The sequence below is a fragment of the Pseudopipra pipra genome, chromosome 4, assembly GCF_036250125.1.
Source record: "Pseudopipra pipra isolate bDixPip1 chromosome 4, bDixPip1.hap1, whole genome shotgun sequence".
NCBI classification, from domain to species: Eukaryota; Metazoa; Chordata; class Aves; order Passeriformes; family Pipridae; genus Pseudopipra; species Pseudopipra pipra.
The window spans coordinates 62996524-63008133 of record NC_087552.1 but is presented as its reverse complement, the minus strand read 5'-3'; the positions used below and the strand labels follow the sequence as shown (position 1 = coordinate 63008133).

The window sequence follows — 11610 nt, the reverse complement described above, 5'->3', positions numbered from 1 at the left end:
AGTGATGAAGCTGCAGGCTTGCTGTAGCATTTCTTCAGTTTTTATGAATTTAGAAAAAATATCAAATACCATGAGCTTCAGAAACAGTGCTCAAGTCATATGACAAAATTACTCCTCCTAAATCAGATGTCTAAACAGCCATACACAGGAGCAGAGACTTCAGAAAGTTTTCATCATGGCCACAAAAATATGTCCGCTGCAGATCTTCTTAGAAATATCCATTCACATGGGAATTTTCAAGATTTTTTTTACTTCTGCCAATATTGCTGGAAACCAAAATTCTTAACACAAGTGAAAAAGAAACAGTAAGAAGCAGCAAAACATGCTAACCCAGTGCATGTATAATAACCCAATGGGGTATTATACATTCAAATAATTACAGCTTCTCTGTAAGATTCATTCAACTGTGGATCTGATAATATTTCTCAACTGAAAATGCCTAACACTTTTGTTGAATAGTATTTTTTCCGACTGGCTTTACAAAGGCTGCTATATATTATATATGCTATATGTATTTCTAGTTCCATTTGTATTTTGCATACATGATCATTCAAATAAAAATCACAGTAAAGTGGGGTACTCAAAAGGCAATATTTCTACGGCAGAATTTTAATCGCCTAGAAAGAAATGTATTCAGGTCAGCACATAATGAAGCAACTTGAACAGTTTCTGAATTCTGCTAGTAGCTCCCATTGCTAATACAGGCTTAAAATCATCCACTATTATGATTGTTCACAGGGAATATGCCAGTAATAATACATGTTTTATTATACAATTTCAGGGTACACCCCAAAAAAGACCTCAGACAGAGAAGAGGCAGACGAGGGTTCCGAGAGTGGAGACAGCCCTCAGGAGAAAAAAAGGCAACTCTAAAGGAACCACTAAGAACTGTGTTTTCTCTAAGTTATGATGTATTTATTTACTTTTACCCAATGGTGTCCTGTTTAATGACTGTAAGGTAGCACAAGGCAGGGGGGAAGTCGACCTTAAAAGTTCAGGAAAGAAGAAATTCAGCTCTTAGGCAACCAGGAAATTGAAGGGCCACTTTACAGAGAGATGCTTGTGGCATGCAGGGGTATACCAGTAATTCCTGCAGTGTGTTAGGGATCCTTCAGCTAGGCTTCTTGGAAGATCTGTCTGGGTCTTCCAGAGGACACATTATACCAGACCCACTTTAGGGACGTATTTGAAAACACACAGACACGGCCCCCTGTGCTCTGAGGGCCTGGGGATTTGACATGTAACCACTCCTTGTTGTAAAAATGTGTTCTTCAGTTTCAGCTTTCCTTCCTTAAAAATATGTATGACTTTGCCTCATGACTAAAACAAAGCTTGAAAGCATATGAGCAATAGGAGTGCTCTTGAGCCCTGACTCTGCAGCCTCGAAATCTGTTGTTTCCTATTACGCTCTAAAACTCAGCCATTTGGTCATAAAAGTGGCTGGTTTGCTCCAGGCAGACATTACATGTTTTGTTTTCTGTCCCATTCTCAGTGAGGACTTGCCTCTTGCTGTTCCGCTTTCCCCTCAGAGAAAAGTTAACTGAACAAAAATATTATGGAGTTGGGCAGCTGGGGAACAGAGAGTCAGTTATTATTGCTTTGTCAGAGACTTTTCCTCTGGTCTAATTATAATTACCTTGCCTAGCTAGAGTATAATTACTGTCTGTATAATGCCAAAGTGATTAATGATTATTCTTTCCTTGTGAAATAACATTTTTACAATTGCTTTTAGTATCTGAAAAGTAAAAATTATATCTATATTTCATTGTTGTCCAGCCTTGTGTGTGCACATCTTGGACTTCTGATCTTAAAAGTATATTAACACCAGCATCTGGATTTTCAACTTCTGTAGCAGCCACATCTCACTATTTTCAGACACAGCAGACAATTTTCAAATGTAGAATTCTTTATAAATCTCCTGTTTGCTGCAGAAATGCTGTCTTTGGTCTTCAACCTTGCTGCAGATAATGACAGCAGTTCCTGAAGAAATCTCTCATGACGACTCCTTACAAGATTCTGTTTCATACTAAAACATCTTGGTGTACAGACTTTCCTGCAGTTGGTAATGCAGAACACATAGAAAGGAAAGCCAGAATGGAAATGCCAGGGGAGGTTTGCCCCGTACAGCAAGATGAGGAATAGAGAAAGTGAGCTATGACTTATGAGGGTACCTGAGATCCAGTGCGGTCACTTACCTGCCTGATCATGTGTCTGTGGTGTGACTCATGGAATCAGGTATTTAAAAGCTTTCAGCATCAATGTTTAATATTTTTTCAAAGACTTTTGATCTTTCTGGGTTTTTTTATCTCTATCTTTTTTTTTTTTTTCCATGGGGCTGGGGAGGGAGAGGTGGGAAAATTAGTTTTTCACTCTCTTTCCTTGGTGGGAATAGATATGAGGGTATTAAAAAGGTTTTTCGCCTCCTCTTTATCCAGTTTGGCTAACAGAATTGCTCCACTTGTAAACTCAAGTGATTACTACCACACCCACTAGTTCTCAGATCATTTGACACATTCATTAGGAAATCAAAGGTCTTTTCTAGCTGGGAAGAGAAATCTTTACATTAAGTACTAAAATAGAAGCACTATGGCATTCTGCAATCCTCTATAAAAGATCATTATGCAGAGACAGACAGGGTTCCAAGTTTTCTAGAGGGTAAGGCTAACAATGTTTTACTGAAGAAAAGAGTAAACACAAAGTTCCTGAAACATCTAAATAGGTGCTGTCTTTTCCACAATAAAACGTCTCACATACTCTGAAGTTATTTTAAGTTTTGTGACTTATTTTTGTGCATAATGTGAACAAAGTGCCAGATAGTTTCTTTTTTTTTTTACATATACAAGCAAATTAGTAGAGACCTGAATCTTTCCCTACTTCCTCATGAAAATTCTGGAGCAAAACCAGTCAGATTGACATATTGCCATCTTTCCAGCTGTTTCTTAACACCACCATAACAGAGTGGAAGAAATCATGCACAGAGGTAGCTGTGGGCATTATAGGGCAAATCTAGCAGGATAAATTTGTTCCATGGTTGCTAGACTTTGTGTTGAACTGGATTTGTGAGTGGATTTGTGCTTCTTCTATGGTGCTGATAACTCCTTTTGATGTTCTGTTGCTGAGCAGCATTTCAGATGCCCAGGAGTTCTCATAGTTCTCTCTCCAAAAGGCTACTGCAGGAAAAACAAGCAGCAGACACAGGCTCCTTCTTCCTGACATGCTCATATAAGCCTTGCTGTGTGAGCCTCATTTTCCCTCCTGGTCTGAGATTTGGAAACTAACTCACCAAGGACAGAGAGGTGAGAGTTCACAGTGACAATTAATAGAGTCAAACACCCAAGTTCATCAGCCTTGCACAATGACATAATGAGTAGGAGAGCAAGAAAAGTGCCTTAGCTCATACTTAACTAGAAACTGTTAAGGAATCATTAAAATTACCCCTTTGAATTCCACAGAAAGGACATAGCTAGAAAGTGTTAGCAGAGGACAGCCGCCCATGGCCCCAGACTCTGACAGTTAATGGCTGTTTTTTTGCTAGGTAGCAGCTCCATTCTGCCAGCTTCCCTCTCATTTTTTTTTTTCAGTTTTTGACAAAAGATCTTTCCTTCTAGGTCAAACTACAATTTTCCCAGCAAGTCAGTGCTGGAGGAAGGTGTCTGACTTTAATATTTATTAACAGAAACAGCATTTCTAGATTTACAAGACCCAAGAGAAAAGCTGCATTTAACCAGGGCAGTCTCTCTTGTAGGAGTCTATAATCAGACTTATCCCAGTGCACTTATCCCAGGCACTTATCCCAGTGCCTTCTCCCTGAGGTACCTTGGTTTAGGGTTCTATCCATGCAGTGCACTGTCCTCCCAATTTCCCCCTTGAACAGAGTAGAGCAAAATCTGCTAACAAGCAGTAATTGATACAGGCTGATGGATTTAGAAGAGTGGGACCAGCAGAGCTGCCAGGGGTCCCATGTTCAAAGAAACCATGGAGGAGACATGTTTCTCAGCTCCAGCCATGCACTATATCCTTTCCTCCACATCTGCGCAAATAAAATCCCTTTCCATGACACTATTCATAGGTCCATCCTAATACACAATCTAGTGCCCCAGACAGATACTGCCCCTCAACATTTGACTGGAAATAAAGGACGAACCCATCTGACTCTTATATAAACCTTGAACCATGGCAGGGGCTACCTATAGCTGTTTGAATCACAGAAACCATTCTGATGTGGAAACCATTTACACCCAAGAGCACTATGGTAAATGATTGTTTGAGGCTGTTTGAGCATCAAAGCCTCAATTCGCTGTTTGTGGTACCAAAACACTGGCTGAGACCAAAATACTGGCCCTCACACAGAAACCATGTCCATCAACACGACAAGACAGGGTTTTGTTTTCTGTCCCCATCCCTTGTATCATGACTTCTCTTTATCCCAGTCCATTGAATAAAGGCTTCAAAACTTTTACAATTCATAAGCATGAGTACTTTGTTTCCACTAAAATTAGGAAGATCTCTATTTTTAATGACTTACATGTTGTGGCAGCAACTTGAAACTAATGAGTTACAGAACAGAGGTTGGTGGCGGAGACCTTCCAAATTTGCAGTGTACCCAATTATACTAACAGTCTGGGTAGCAACAAGTGAATTATTCCAACAGAAAATAAACCAGCATAATTGTTTTCCTGCAATTTTTACATAAAATATCCCTTATTTTTTAAAAATAAATTTCTTCTTTCCTTTACCATAGTTTCCTATTGAGGAGAAGCTTGATCTGCACCTGATCAGTTTTTTGTAGCCACTAGAAGAGAGAGAACACATTGTTTATAGGTGGATTAAGCTGCCTGTTTCCTCACATATTTTCTCCTCTGACCCACCTTTAGAAAAGAAACTTGCACAAGGGCTTTTTCATGGACACAGTCAGCAGTGTTAACTTTCTGTGTGGATAGGTTGCTACAAACCCTGATCTGATACAGCTCAGATTAGCTGTCATCTTTTTGCTCATCTATGTTCTAAAACCCACAGCAGAAACACAGCAGGTCACAGGAGAAAAAAAAGAGCTCCCTGACAGCACAGCTCCAGAGCTTCCTCACACAGGTAAGATGCACTGACACCACTCTGTGTCTATTCTATGTCAAGGATTTTTCTTTTTTTTCTTTTTCTTTTCTTTTCTTTTATGGTTGGTGGATTTTTTTTTCCATGCTGTTAATCCATACTACATAGCTTTTAAAAAAACTAGATTCATCACTGAGACCTGGCCTTTCACTTCTTGCTTCAGTTCAGGGAAAGGCTAAGCAATCACTATATAAAACATAGCTTACAGCAGTTTTGACTTTTTAGAGTAAGTATTTGAACCAGATTACCTTTATGATGCTGATTTCTGTTGATGGAGATCCCTAGCAGAGACAGTCAAGGAAAAAAATAATTCACTAGCACTAATTTGTATTTGGATAATATTTGGGGTGAAATTTTAAATAGAAGTCAACAAGGAACACAAGGGTAAAAGGAGTCTTTCAGTCTTTCAATTTACCCTCTTCCAGGGGCACAGGCTAGAAAGGTATGACTGTTGTAGTGGAAAGACTTCCAACATTTCTCACTCCAGCAGCTTGTAAAAGTAGTGGGCTGGGGTTTATTTTATTTTGTTTCATTTTATTTTATTTATTACCTTATTTTCACAGACTTTGCTGAGCACAGAGCCTTCAAGTATTCCAGCAGTAAGTGGTCACTCAAAGAGGCCAATGACTGTGGTCCTTTAGGAGTCCCAGTGATATACTTTGGCATCCCCAAACAGCCCCAGACCATGGCATCTTGCCATGCACGCCTCTAAGCAGCAAGGCCTGACGTGAGCAACACCTTCAGCGCCAGGAACACACGGACTGTGCTCAACCCCAGCTTGGGACCTTGCAGTACCATGACCTGAGAAGAACTCTGCAACACCCTGGATTTTGGGCAGCATTTTTATCCCAGATGTAGCAGGGCATTTCCCTGCCACCACCACGCCTACCACCACCCCTGGGTGCAACCCCCTGCCCTGGTGTAGTGTGAGTTCACTCCAGCAAAGAATGTGCAATTGAGATATGCAGTTCAGATCCAGGAGTAGAATACTGTCTTTGATTTATGAAACATATACACAAAATGAGCCCGCAATGTGATTTGTATTGTTTGTGCATATACTATTTTCCTACTATCAACATAGGCTTATGCATATAATTTCATTTGTTTTGGTTGGGTTTTTTTCATTTGAAAAATCCTTTTCAGCTCCTACTCCACAACACCTTCCTGTCTCTTTCTTTCTCTTAATAAATTCAAATGTGTGTGCACATGGTTGTGCAGATAAATGTGCACACTCAAAGCCTCTATTCAGCCTTTCTGTGTTTCACAGGGGCTCCCAAGCAATGCATTTCCTATTGCCCAGCTCCAGCATCTCAGGAGCTGGAGCTCTCTCTGTTTGCATGTGAGTTACTTCTAGATAAGATTTTCTCCATCATATGAGAAATATTTCTGATTATGTTTCCTGCAGCACTAGGAATGTCAGGTTAGAAGGGACTTCAGGGATGATGTTATTATTACTACCTCCATCACATAACAACTTTAAAAAACTCATGATATCCCATTCTTGAGGCTCTACTGGTTACCAGAGAACTTAAAAAATTGTAATCAGCCAAATAATTTTTAAGAGGCAAACCCATTTCATACCAGCATTAAATTCAACCAACGTGCCTTTTACAGACTCTTATTAGGAAGGCAAAAGTATTTTTGGTTGTCAGTGCATTTTTGCGTGTTATACCATGTCCAGAATCTAGGAAATCCTGGATCTACTTGACAAATGTTTGAACACTGGGTGTTCAAGCCAAATAGGTTACTAAGAAATATGGGAGTTTTGTACGCAACATTATAAACAATAGTGAAAAATGTTATTTTGGCTAGCAAACAAAATAGAAACAGAAACAAAAAGTCTATGCTTTATAAAGTATGGTAAATTGTGGGTTATGACATTTCCTCTTTTGATCCAATGAAATGGCTAAGAAGTAAAATCTGGATACTTTTATTATTGCTGCTTCAGTACATGACATGCTGTTAAACATGATCCCACTGTGACTGAATTGTGTCCTGCAACAAATCTAGTGATGGGGAGGTTGATCAATGCCATCTGCTTCCAGGACTGGAGAACTCCTGGTCTGAGAATGCAGTACAGGCACAAAGAAATGCAGTTCAGCCACAGGACTGAGCGGTGAATGGTGTAGGGACAACTTAGGAAAGAAAGAGTCTTCAAGGTACAGAGTTTTAAAGGTGGAACTTGGCAGGTAGGAGCAGGGTAAAAGCTCCAAGGCTAGGAATGAGTAAGAAAAAAACTAAAATGGCTGTTGTTGGAAACTGAGACACAGGAATCAATAACGAAGTACAATCAGAAAGGTATGGCATGAGAAACCCCAAAGAGAGGCGGAGGGGCTTCACCAACTTGGTTGTGCAAAAATTGGAAGAAATGTCACCTTCTGTCTGTTGTGTATTCTGGATGGTTGAAAAACATCTTGAAGTCTTCCAGCATTTCACAGGGAAAGATTCTGGGATTTTCCTTGGGGGTATCAGAGGGGGGAGGGGTCCTTTTTCATTTAACATTTTTAGTATTCAAATTAGAAGACTTTCAGCATCCTGGGGTGAGACTCAAAAGCCTTTCCCTAAGAAGCCTGGGAGCATATCAAAAATCAATGGCATGGAGGATGGAAAAAGTTTCAAAAATGTGAGACTGGCAGGAAATACTGGCACATTTCTGTTTGATATTTACTTTCTTGGCATGCAGTGGCTCTTTTAGCGCCAATGGAAAATCCTTCAGTGCCAAGCCACTCTCAGATAAATCTGCACACAAAATACACTTTGAATTGGCATGTAGCTTTTGAGATTAAGGTTTAACCCCTGCCAAAATATGTATTTTTGGATTCTAGCATCTTTCTTAAGTAAGTTAGGCAACTTCATAATACTAAAATGCTGCACATGACCAATTTGAATTTGATGCATCTGAGCTCAGCAAAACCAAATGAATGGGGAAGAGAGAAGCCACCTGACGTGGAAGGAAAACCAACTAACTAAGGCTCTGAATTATGTACAGGCATCAAAGAAATCACAGCCTACAACCTACACAACCTAAACCTAATCTCTGGAAATGACTGAGTCCCATTACAAGAGCAGAGGTGATCTTCATGTGAATGGGGAATATGGAGAGGTTGAGGAAACAGAAGCAGACCTTTCATCTATTCCAGCTAAGCAATTTTAAAGCCCCTTATCCATCCTTATTAAATCCATGCTTGCACTATAACCTACTCAAAACCATACACTTTAAAGTTCAGCCTTCTACTGAATAGTCTGTATAACCCTCAAAGAAAAAATAAACCTTTACGTTATTCCAGAGTTCATGGATTTCAGCTCAGCCCACTGACAGCCCTGTCCCTAGGCTGGCCAATGACTGGGTGGAGGTTTACTGCTGTCTCTCTCACTAATGAAGCACTGATGCAGGAATATCTCAGATCAGCAGTGCTCCCTGCAGCAGTCTGGGAGCAAGTACGGGAGCTCCAGGTCATGAAGGGATTGAATGTAACTGCTTTTCAATATAATGAAGGTGCTCATCTATATGGCACAAAAACATGTCATGGTCAGAGGCATGGTTTGGACATCATTATAAGTAGTGCCATGATCACTGAATCACGAGGTATGGTGGAGATCAGGAGCCAAAGTCAGGTAGCACAAAGAAAAGTCTACTGACCAAGACAGTTAAGAGCTGTTAAAAACTGTGGGCATGCAAAGTCTTCCGGTGTAAGGTAACAAAGTAATATTAACTTTTAAAAAAATAAATGGACAGTCTATTCAATAAAGTGCAGCACACCTTGTTTGTGCAATTTGTCTCTTCTACTGTTATTTTTCTTTGGCTTCAAAGCCATTAAGTCAGATTTTTACAGAGAATCCTAATACAGAGTCTCTAGACCAGTATTTCTGGGTCTAACTAACTCATGGACAATGTCAGATTCTAGATTATTCTGATTGTCCTATTGTAAAATGACTTGAAATCGTGGATTTATGAAAACAGGGATATCAGCTGTCATCCCAGCTTTCCAGCATTTGACAAACTTGCTTTTACCCTGTCAATAAAAATAGGTTGTTATTAACAAAGTAGGAGCTCAAAAGAATTGCTTGAAGCCTGTTTCTTAGATACACAATTTATGGTATTCAGACAAATTCACCAAAAATGTGTGGGGAAAAAAAAGGTTGTTTCATATATTTTCAGATCAGAGAACTCATTATTTAAAACACTGTCAGGTTGTCTTTCATCTTCAGAGCTGGCAGGCATAGAAAAACATGTTGCAAATAAAAGCAGCCTTCCAAAATGTCATACTGATTATGCATTCACAAGTCAGCTATTTGAGGCTCAGCTAGACAACAAATATCACAGGAGTCCACTACATGTTTTAGCCTTTTCTACATATATTGCCAAAACAGCCATACCACAATAGGCATGACCCGTGACAGTATTTCTTAACCTATAAATTTAAGTTTATGTTAATTTCTTTTGGTGGTTGATAAAATATGGTAAAGACTGGCATCAAGCTCCTAGTTTTTTATCACACCACTTATTTCACAGGACATATGTTGACATATTCTGTAATTTTATCCACTATTTTTTCCCCACTATTTCCCCATGACAGTGACAGCAATTTATGACCATCTGGCTCTAGGAATCTAGAGAAACTATTGTAATAGATGATTAGACTTTTTTTTTGCATGCAAGATCTTCTTCAAAGTTGTGAGATGTTCCCCCGTGTGTGCCTTTCCAACATTAATGAGGTGTTGAGCAATAAAAGGAATGCATGTCAAATTGTAACTGTTAACAATGATTTACTTCCACCGACTTTACCAGTTTTTCTTTCTCAGAAAATATTTAGTGTATATTTTCATTAGTATGGTATCCTCAGAAGAACAGGGAAATGGAGACTATTTAATGTCTCTTAAGGAATGCTTTCAACTGCTGAGAATGGAAGGGAAAAGCCATGGAAGTAATTTGCTACTGAATTTCTTCATAATTACAGGGTTACGACACATGCAATAACAATGAGTCTCCTTTTGAAATTTTACATGGGTGAAAGGTGAAAACCAAGCTGAATTGGGTCACTTGTTTATTCTGACAATGATGACAAGTTTGAATATATAATAATCAAGAGAAGCCAAGAGCTACATTGACATAAATGAAAATTACCACACCTCAAATTGCTGAAAAAGATTAAAATTATTCGGTCTTTATTTTTCCAAAATATTTTCTGCAGATTCTGGTAGCACCAGTAAAAATTAATTAAAAATCAATACAGCTTTCATTATCCCCATATTTGTTCATGCCCATATAGCTACAAAAAATTCAGCTGAGTTAATGTTTGCTAGTATAGGAATAAGGTTTTTGAAGAAAGCATTACAGGGTGTACAACTGACATCTTAATCCACTAATGTTATTTACCACACACAAATAGGAAATTCTTCATTGCAAGGTTGGTGTGGCACTGGAACACAGAAGCTGTGGATGCCCCATTCCTGAAAGTGTTCAAGGCCAGGTTGGATGAGGCCCTGAGCAACCTGATCATGTGGAAGGTGTCCTTGCCCATGACAGGGGTGTTGGAACTAGATCTTGAAGGTATCTTCCAACCCAAACCATTCTATGATTCTATGAGTTTCAGCTGAAATTAGAACCCACTTGTCAAAGAGGTGGTGAATGAGCCATCATGATCAGTTCAAAGTCCTGGACAGATCAAAAAGTGTCACAGAAGATGTTTCCATATATGTTTCTTTACAACTGTAAAGATGGTACCGATAGGATGGTACTGATACCATTGTTTCATAATAACTTTTTTTTCCTATGTTTTTAGAAACAAAATATTAGCTTCAGCCTACCTGTTTAGCACAATTTCCATCATTTCCTGTTTTAGCACTCCAGGACTCCATATTGTGAATCAACAAACTCTCCTGCTTTCCTTGGGTAGGAAAGGATCCTCTTTGTGCTCAGATATATTTAAATTGTAGGAGTCATCCTCTTGGGGACAAAGAAGCAAGTCTTACCAGCTTTTATGTAGTAAAGAATTAGAGTCTCCATGTAACTAACGGAGAGGGGTCTCCGAAGGTCTCCATGGCACTTGAATTAATAAGGTCAGTAAAGAGTTATTAATGACACTGGAAAACGGGGAAATTCAATGAGCTCTTCATAATTACACTAAGAGCTTTTAGCCATACCTGGTATCCAGATGTCTATGAGCCAAATGATTTCTGTTCAAGATCTTCCATGTTCATCACCATGAAGATCAGAATCTTGATTAAAAGGTAATCTAGGTAGACCTATAATTATAATTAAAGGTGAGAATGTGTCCTGAGAACACCTTCCATGTGATCAAATCACACTGAGATCTCATCAGCATTACTGAACAGAAAAAAACCTACCATTTGAGGCTGAAAAAGGGTACCTGTTATGAACCAGTGAATTAACATTTTCTTCTAGATAAAATACAATGGCAGCATGCCCAGTTCTTCATGGTGAATGAAATGATTTAATAGACTTCTTTCACCTCTAATTTTAAAAAGTCACTTATCTACTTA

The 11610-nt window shown here is 39.0% G+C and overlaps 1 long non-coding RNA gene across 1 annotated transcript; it reads left to right on the top strand.

Annotated features, from left to right (window-relative positions):
• The first annotated feature begins 3242 nt into the window (after positions 1–3242).
• On the top strand, positions 3243–9859 carry LOC135413481 (uncharacterized). Its single transcript, XR_010430252.1, has 2 exons — positions 3243–5088; positions 5670–9859. It is a non-coding gene; the product is annotated as an uncharacterized LOC135413481 (long non-coding RNA).
• Positions 9860–11610: the final 1751 nt, after the last annotated feature.